Below are 10,616 nucleotides of genomic sequence, written 5' to 3' on the forward strand. Positions count from 1 at the left end.
ATGATATTTTCATCTTATGTTTCGTAGCACACATTCATAAACTTTCTAGTTCGAAACTTTTAAAGAGGAACTTTACAAATAAAGTTACCTTGTTATTTCTTCCACTTCCAACCTATTAGAAAATTAGAATGTACTAGAAAATCTAATATAATCACTCAGGCGTACCCTCCGCTAGGTATTGTCTAGCTTTGTCTAAGACCTAGGGGAAATCTAACATACAGTCTAGCACACGTTACGAAATGTATAATGTAAGACATTTATATTAAAAAAGTCGCTAGAAATGGTAAATACTTCTAGATACAATTTTTCTTTTCGTTGCTTTTACATGTTCAATTTAAGAATGGAGCTTTTTTCAATCATCTAAGTGATCTTTTTTTATAACTATTTTCTATTCCGATAAAATCTTATGTTATCAAAAATGTAATCTTTGAGCGTTTTTTTAGACACACATACGGAGAAAAATATAATAGAGACGCTTAAAATTAAATCACATACTTCATAAAATTTCTACCTCGAAAATGGCGAGAAATATAAAATATTTTGTAGTCTTTGCTGATTTTTTTATGGTTGTAAATTTAAGCAAAGGCTGTAACAAAAGAAAATTGTGGAAATTTAAATTTCGATCACATCTGTAATATTCAATTTTAAACTGCTTTTACTTGTGCAAAGAAAAAAAAAACGAATGAGGCAGAGGCATGTTATCCGATTAACACGCTTGAATTCTTTTTCTGAGTGCACATCTCATTTTCTTAATTACTTAATTTCAAGAACAACTTTCTAACTGTTACGGTAAATGAAAAATAACAAACCGAAAATGGAGGGCGAATTTCAAGCCTTAAAAATAACAACAGCAAATGAAGTTTCCATCTGTGAGCTTCAAGTTGAATCAAGGAGACACTGTTCAAGTTATGGTGGTAATTTAAAAGAACTTTCGAAAGACACATTCTAAACTTGGAGTAACTGCAAGTACGGTAGGTAGCGTAAACCTTGCTTTTTGTTACTGAAGAATAAAATAGAAACCAGACTGAAAGAAAAGAAAAATCATGTAGTGGAACTAATTGGGTTCTATTTGGACGAAATTTCGTATCATTACAGGGAATTAGACTTTGTGTAATTATTTTTTAGAACAAACAAATGTAATGAAATATCAACGTTACGAATACTTTTTGTCAGGCCTTTTTAATCATATTATTGCTTTGTACGAATATTACAGAAATGTTACTAATTGCATAAATCATATATATATCATAATCATATATATAATCCGATAAAGTCACAAGCCCGTATCAATATTAAAAAAATGTAATATTATATACAAATAAGATCAGATTTAAATTATCATCTCATGACTTAGAAGAGACACATATTCTTAAACTGTATTTAAAACTGTGCTAAGTCCAAAATCTCCTGCTCAAAATATGGAACAGCCTGACTGGGATAGTACATCGACTTTACAGAAGATCGCAGCTAAATAATACTGCTTTTAAGCAGTGTTGTGTTCCTGTTGGTGAGTACACTAACAGGAACACAGGAACAGGAACACCTTACTAGGTGACCAGAGCTCTTGAGCGGAATTGGGGATAGGGTCGACAATGCGCTTACGATGTTTCTGGTGGTGCACACGTCTAAAAGCTATGGTAATCGCTTACCATTAGGTGAGCATCATGCTTGTTTGCCGACCTAGTTATATAAAAATAAGTTTCTGAAAATATTGTCAGAAAGGCTGTTCTATATCCATCTTATTTTTAAATTGGTTACAGTTAAGTACAGGTACTAAAGTATACTATCTCTATAGATATTATTATTGTTTTATGACCACGTGAGGTTGTCGATCATCATCCAATACAACAACGAAACTAATAACTTAACCCATCAATCCAAAGCAATTATCACAAAACAGTTCATAACAGTAACGGTTTGATGAAGTTTCTAACAATGTTATTATCTGACCCAGAAACCTACAGGTTTAGTTCCATTGTCTATTGCATCAAAGGGAAATTATCCTCCATTTTGCGGTGTTGTCAGGATTCGCGTAAAAGATGGCGATGGATTCCCCTCAAAGGGTTTAATGTCGTTTGAAGTTATCACAATAATAGCGAGGGCGGAACGTTTCGAGATTTTGAGGATTAGAAAAATAACGGATATTTTTCGTTTTATGGGAATTTCAGGAACCGGTGTAGAATTTTTACACGGAAATAATGTCAAAGTTTACATTTAGGTTATATTTTCGTAGGGAATAATCTTTTGAAGCTTTAATTTGATGTAACGAAAAAAATATATATTTCTTGATGGTTTTAGATAAATCTGCTCTGCTTCATTAATAGAAATTTTTGTATCTCTAATTAACTGTTTGTAATGCTTTAGAGGTCGTAATTAGTAAAAGCATTTTCATTTATTTTTACGAAACCTTCTTTAACTATTCGAAACCAAAGCTTTTTAGGTCAGAATTAAGGTCTCGAGAACGCGTACAAGATATTTCATTCGTATTAAAAAATAGACTGAAAAAAGAATCAGACATTTGGAAATGTTTTAGCCGATAATAATTTGCGACTTAGCACTATTAATAATATTTAGAGTATCAAGCTCCATTACCACAGAAAATTCAGATGATTATTAAAACAGGGTTCGTATTAACGAATTTCATATATCAATGTAAATCTAGTTCACTGAAACGTCCATTATTCAGAACAATAATGCGTGAACAGTGTCATCGCAATAACATCAAGATAATGAAAGTTATGGAGCACACTGAAATATGGATAAATTTAATGTACTTTTCAGTTAACGCAAATTAGTTTGGGACCCTTTACTCTTAAACTATGTCATTTCTCGACCCATGAAATTCTCCAGAACTATGTAATACTAACTTTGCCACTGTGCCTTTGTCGGAAAACGTCTGCGGTTCTCCAGAGGATGATACTTCGGCTATATTAAAGCATAAACCATCCCAGTTCGTCATTTTAATAGTGATTACTAGTTTTTGGATGAACTGTGGGGTCTTAGGTACTAGAACTACAAGATCTTTAAACGCCTATCTATATTAGCATAACAAATAGAATAGATTTGTATACTGTATGTTTGTTACAGTTGAACTTTACAATTACTGGACCGATTTTTTTAATTTTTTTACCAGGATTGTGTACTATGTGGTATGGTTATTGTTTGGTATAGTTACATACATAAATAGCTTAGGCTATATTTAATGAAAAAAGAACAGCTAAAATCAAGTAATTTACTCAGGCGAAGAGTGAGAGAAATGCTTGTACTATATATTCTTAGATTGTTTTTTCTTTCGAACCTATTTGTACAAACTGGAATTTTTTTATCATGTCATGTCTTGTTGTTGTCATTTCATTAGTTAGAAATAATGAGGATACTGTTAGGAAAACACAAAAAAAAAAGATATTTTAACAGAATGTAAAAAGGGTTTCCTTTGGTTTAGTATATTTTTTTTTACGTATATTCATTGAGTTTCCATTACTAAAATAATCAACTACACTGATAACATATTAAATTAAATTTCAACGAATAACTGCTTTGCTAACTTCAATAGTTTTTGGAGTGTAAAACAAGAACTCAACTGTCCGAGCGCCTTTGACGCGAACTTTAAAACTATTTCAATTAAAATTTCAAAACTTATACAGAATTATAATTTGTGTTATTAACTTCCAAATCTAATTATATTACGTCGTTATAGAAATTGTTTTTCAACAACATCCTATTTTGGTGTATTTTATTTAATTTAATAATAATTATATTTATTTAGCTTGCTTTGCTGTGTGGTTACGGCAGTAAGAATAAAGCCACCCCCTCTCTTCCCGTGGGCATTGTAAGCCTTGGAACTTAATAAGCAGACCGATTGCAGGATAGCTATCCAACTGCTGGCTTTGAAATACACAGGCCAAAGACAGGCAGCAGCGTCTTCAGTGCGACAAAGCCAGCCCTGCGGTCACCAGCCCGCCTGCCCAGCGTGGTGACTATGGGCAAAACACACGAGTTCACGCCATTTTTGGCGTGAACTTGTGGAGGCCTATGTTCAGCAGTGGACTGTATTAGGCTGAAGTGATGGTGATGATGAGCTTACTACTAGCTACTTATTTTTTTTCCTTTAAGCAATAACGAACATTAAAAAAAATATCCAATTTGTTGTTATCGTTCGAATTCTTTTTTATAGATATTTATATAGATTTATTAACTGAGGTAAGGCACAGCAGGAAATTTCCTGCTCAAAATATGGAGCAGCCCGACTGGGGACCGAACGACTACTGCTTTCAAGCAATAGGTATTATGTTGCTGTAGTGAGTAAGGTGACCAGAGCTCCTAGGGGCTTGGGGGGAAGGTCGGCAACGTGCTTGCGATGCTTGTAGTATTGCAGACGTCTATAATCTACGGTAATCGATTTACCTACTTATATAAAAAAAAAAATACTCTTTAGAGTTTTTACACACGCTTCTTGAAAATAAAAATTAAAAAGCTTTATTCACGTCTGAAACTAAGGCAAACGGTCAGCTAATGTATCTTAATTTATTTTTCTCATTTTGTAGCAAATAATACCGTTTAGACAATTATTTGCTTGGTAACTCAAATTGACCCACTTTTCAGCCGTTTCACTTACATTAATTCGACCCTTTATTTTTTTGCACACTGAAACATTTCTGTCTAGAAATAGTGGATTAATATGTTTATCATTATAGCTTTGACGTTTATATTTTAGTTCAAAAATGTATTACTGAAATTGAGTTTCAAAGGAGTGTTATTTATTAACTTTTTTCTTATTAAAATAATAGTTTAAAAAAAATAAGAAACAAAATTAAAGATATATTTATAGTTACAGACTAATATATTTAATTAATTTATACTTTACTCATTAATCACAATAAAGAAAACTTGACATACATTTTTTTTTTCAATTCTGACAAACATCCTTCGTGTCTTTGGAATTAACTAAAACGCTAATATTTATTCCAGTTTAATATTATAGTTATATTAGGGAATCACCTATTAAAGCAAACAGATATAAAAACTTAAACTAGTTTTAGTTTCAGAAGAATAAGTATAACATAATAATTATAGCTTGGAAGAAAAATATTCAATAAATGTACAGAATCAGTCGAGTTTCGATTTTATAATCACAAAAAATCTAGAACATTCGAACTGGGTCAGCGGTCCGCAATTAATGGTTGATCAGGTTACATTATTAATTTATAATTCTGTTACACCAAAATAACATAATCCGTTTAATAAACTGCCTCGCTCGAAATTGTTAATAGCAAGCGTTGTGTATACTTATATTAGTTTCTCTTATATTTCATATGAAACTAGAAGTGGCAAACAAGAACGATCAGACTGGTGGTAAGCTGATATCGTACCTAATGGATGCGAGCAACACATCCCTATCCTCGACACTACCTCACAGCTCTGGCCCCCTTAACATAGGAACACAACACTACTTGGAAGCAGGGTTTTAGCTGTGATCTTCTGTAAGGTCGAGGCAGTGCCGGTTTTCGTACTATCAGCGCCCTGGGCAAGATTTCAAGGGCACACCCGGATTGCAATTCAATCCAATATTTAAAAAATCAATGGACGTAATTGCATAACTGTTCAGTAAAAGTTAGAATAGCTCTCAATATAATAAAAAAAAAAAAAAAGTATTCAGTATTTATATCGACGGACTCTTTTCTTCACTCGTCGTCTTTTTCAGCAATTTAATTTTCAATTGACATTATCTAGTATTCATTCAACAGTTATCTGATCTAACTACCTATCAGAGTCAGAGCCTGTGGCGCCCCCTTATATCCAGCGCCCTAGGCGTTCGCCCTACCGCGCCCTACACTAACGCCGCTACTGGGTCGAGGTACTTCCCCGTTCGGGCTGCTTCAGATTTTGAGCAGGAAATATTCTGCTGTGCCCTACCCCAGTTAAGTTCAAGAAGTCAATCAATTCATTCTAAAAAAAAATAATAGTCCAATACAAACTATTTTACTTCTAAATACTTCGTACAATCGTGTAAAAAATTTGATTAGTTTTGGAAATTATTGTCAAATTATAACTATTGCTACGACATAATTTTCCGAATTCCCCACTTTTACGTATTGTGTTTCTCCTATTTCCACATCTTGTTTGTCCCTACGCACGACATTTGATAGAATTTACTACGCCTTTACCATTATTGGTTGGTTGTTCTCTTGATTTGTTTACTCTTTACGTCGCCTTTATTGTGTGACAATTTATAGTAATTTATCCTTTGTTGTTTGGAACATGATATTTGTAAACATATTTTTATTATCGTATTTAGAAGAATTTATATCAAAATTCTAACTTAGCTATTGTTGATTATGTATATAATGCTATATGAAAAGTATAAATAATAAATGTATTAGTTTAATATTGCTCAAAAACTTAACTTTGATGATAGGCTACATCCTACTTTTTTTTTTTTTTTTTACTTTTACTTTTTTTTTTTTTCCCGGCAAAACAACGTGTGTGTTATGTGTGGAGATGTGGTATATGACTGAAAGAGGAATGGGGCGTTGTGAACGATGACGGCCTATAAAAATTAAAAAAAAAAAAATACATCTGACATTCATTTTTTGACCTCACTGTACTTGTAATATATTAAGTAATGAATTTGAAATAACAAATCTATCACAATTATGAAAATTAAAAAAAAAACATTATTAGTCTTTTAGTGTATTGGAATGTATGATATTTTTAGTCCGTCAATCTTTAGCCAACACAAAAAATGGTTTATCCACGCGAAAACATGCCGCGTATCAATAAAAAATATTTATATATTTTTAATAATAATTTAATATATCATATACACAAAAGAAATACTTTTAAAATTTTCTCTTAATATGGGAGAAATAATCATTACATCAAAAGGAAGTCAAAATCAAGCGAGTAAAAGTTCGTTTGTCACTAAATTCATTTTTAATAATCTGAGAAAAATTAAACAATTTTGATTTTTGTTTTAGATGACTTGAATATTATAAACGTATAAAGTTACAGACATCGTGTTACTAAATAGGTAACGCCATAAACTATAAAAGAAAATGTCTACCAAACTCGCACGTATAGAGATCCAATTTAGATGACACCAATGTTTAGCACATCTGATTTCAAAGGCGGTAATTATGTAGACGTTTGAATGTTAAATCTTCCAAAAAGAGATTGAATCTATCTATTCATTTCCAAATAACAAGTAAATGTGTTAATGATTGCCTTTAAAGAAACACTAGAAAGTTAGAACTGTCACGTAATAGTACATCGTGGTAGTAACATTACCCAAAAGAACTTTATTGTGTTGCAATCAATTTAAGACCGTAGCTACTTGTTTTTAGAAGTTAAATTCGAAAGAAGGTTACAGTTTAACAGTTCCTTATAAAGAATTGTTGTTTTTAAAATTGAAACAGGTGGACAAAGTCAATACGCCAGTTAAGGTTGTTGACAAAACAATTCTTTGAACTCTTTAGATGGAACAATTTTGCTTTACAGTTCAAAAAATTCAAGCTATTTTTTAAATGAAGACAAAAAGAAAAGTTAACTTTGAAATTGTGTTCCTTAATGCTTTACTATTCTGCAGGTGTATCGTTTCCAACAAGACTGAATTTAAACAACCGAAAAGTATAAAGTACACGATTTTTTACAAATTATAATATTTTAAAAATTAAATACATACTCTCAGATACCAATGAGTTTAAAAAAATTACTAATAGACAAAATCTTCATTAATATTTTGTATCAACAAAATCAATATAAAAATACAAATAAGAAATAATATCAATTGTAACCAAAATTCAAAAAATTCAAAATAGTTTGTTTAAGGAACAGTGATTCCCACAATAGGCAATGCATGTGACCAATTTTTCTAGATTTACTTTTGAAGTCAATAATAACTTCAAGTAGAATTATTATAGAATTATAAATATAAGATATAAAAGTGGTTCTAAAATCTTCCCTGAAAAGGCACATCTTTAATTCAAGTTTCAACAATATAACGCTGCATTTATCGCATCAACTAAAGAAGTTTAATAATAAAAATGTACATTATAAAATATAAAACAACATTCCCGTAAACAAACTATTCCTGTACAAACTCCAGCCCATTCCTGAAGTTACCGAACGTACAAGCTTTTGTTAAAAGTTTCAACTTTAAAAAGAGAAGCCAAGATTTCATGTCACAGGACAAAACTTTATTCTCTGCTTGTACAAAATTAGCCTCTTTAAGGCGTCGACAATACCGCTGTGTTTGTTTTTTAGTTTTGTACCAAGATGTATTTTTTTGGTTTCTTTTAGTTTTCGGTTAATCTTTAAGGAATTGTTAGTCTTATTCGGTGGATGGAACTTTTAAGGGTTATTATTAAATTGTGTATTCCAGTTTAAGTTTTTAAAAGTGTTTAATATTACAGGGATTCTGAGAAATGTTGAGTTCTTGTTAATGTTACCTATGGTGTGATATGATGTATATATTTATATATAATATGTAATTATTAGACCGCCAACTCGCAGTGGAGCAGCGTCGTGGATTAAGCTCCAATCTTGCATAGAGAAATGTGTGTGTGTTTGTTAAATTATTGTATATACATGTAGGATGTGTAAATTTAAAGACGATTGCGTGAAAGGGAATGTTAGAGTGAGTATGCATGATGTGAAGAATGATTGACATTGACAGACGAACGTGTGACAGTGAGTTTGGGTGTGGCGCTAAGCGAGTGAAGACGGCAAGACGTGTATTTTTATTTCTCTGTGTATTTGAATAAACCAGCATTTTAACGACTTTGGATTTTTTGATTTTATCCCACATACATTTTCATAAAATCAGCTAACAAAATGAATATGAAGACCATTATAGACACTTACAGCACCAGAGAAGCCACAAATACGCCGCTGGCCAAAATTATTGTTATATTTGGTTTTGTAGGAAGAAAATAAATATACTTTTTTCGTGTAAAAATAACATTGTTACCAACTAAATAATGGAAAAAGTTTCCAACAATGGTCAATAGAAACGGACAACACTGAGGAAGAAAATAAAGTCATGTTTCACTTTTTAACCCCTTCCAATCAACCCCTTCCATTCCCTCTTATTATTTGAAACCAGCCCCATGTGATGTTTTCATCCCTGGAGCGATTTTATAAATATTTAAAAAAGGTATATACAGAATCTTAGGAAGAAACTCTGCAATTTTTATGATACGATCGTGCGAGAGGAAGAGGTGATTTTGAATGTGTGTTAGAAAGGGATGGACGATCGCGAGATAGAAAACAGGGTAGATTGTAAAAGTTCATTGTTATAGGGCAATTTTGAATTAAGGTGGGTTGGAAATTTTGTTAAAGTTTTCTTTTAATCTCTCATTATCTTCGTAATTCTGACACAGATTATAAAATTATACAAAGACAGTGAGGTATACTAAAAAAGCACTCATAGTTCATATTACTAATGTAAGAACCAACCTTTCTCCAAAACGGAGAAAGAGGTCTATACCCAGCACTGGAATGTTACAAAATAGGCTGGCTGGAAATAATGGCAGAATGGGCAGATGGCTAAACAGATCTGACCCAAACTTGGTACATAAAAGGTTGGAGATTCTCAAATAACACATAGGCCGTTTTTCCTGAAATTCCCAAATGATAAAAAACAGCGGTTAGACATATATAGAAGGAGTTAAACATAGATAGTAGTCTATGGTATCTTTTATACAACTACGTCAGTAAACAAGCATATCGTTACGTTTATGCCAAACACGAGAAGCACCGCAAGGCCGTAGCTGACCCTACCCCCAAATTCTGGTCACCTTACTCACCACAGGAACACAACACTGCTTAAAAGCAGTATTATTTAGCTGTGATCGTTCTGGATCGTGTGTGACAAATCTCACAGTCATTATAAGTGGATATATAATATTACATATAATTTAGTAATTAAAATTAAAATAAAAACAGTTTATTTGTTCTAGGACCTACTTGTGTCTGATGCAGTGAACTGGGATTATCGTTAATGTGAATTTAATAAGTAAGGGTCGTGAACCCGAGCGGTACATCTAACACATTAGGTACATAGAAAGGCCAAAATGCAATATTTGTAAGGGTTCAAGAAATATATCAGCCTCTATTGCTTATTGGATACGGAACTAGCGAATTTGAATAAAAGGTTGTCGTAAAATAGTCGCCATCCTATTATTGCGGGTCGTAGGGATGGGACGTGCGACGTTTATCGATATTTTGTTTTAGGGTTTTTTTTTATGTCGACATTTGCATGTTTTGTTCGAACTGTAAAGAGATTGTTTCTGTCTTGTAGATCGATGAATATTGTAGCATAATTGGATTTGGTTTTACATTTTGTTTCACTTTTGTAACGTACCTTCTAATTATTTATCTAAATGAAAGGAAATAACACACTATAATTGTGGCATAATAAACATTTGACATTTAAAATTTATTATCTGTTGTTATTTAGCGAAATAATATTTAACAAAATAAATCCCAAAAATGTCAAATTCAAGAGATTCATTGGTATTCAAATTACTACCAAACACTTCGCTAATATATGTAGGTACAACACTGCTTCATTAAAAAAAAAACTTTGCAATACATAACATAAAAACAATAAAAAA

The sequence above is a fragment of the Melitaea cinxia genome, chromosome 28 (genome assembly GCF_905220565.1).
Source record: "Melitaea cinxia chromosome 28, ilMelCinx1.1, whole genome shotgun sequence".
NCBI classification, from domain to species: domain Eukaryota; kingdom Metazoa; phylum Arthropoda; class Insecta; order Lepidoptera; family Nymphalidae; genus Melitaea; species Melitaea cinxia.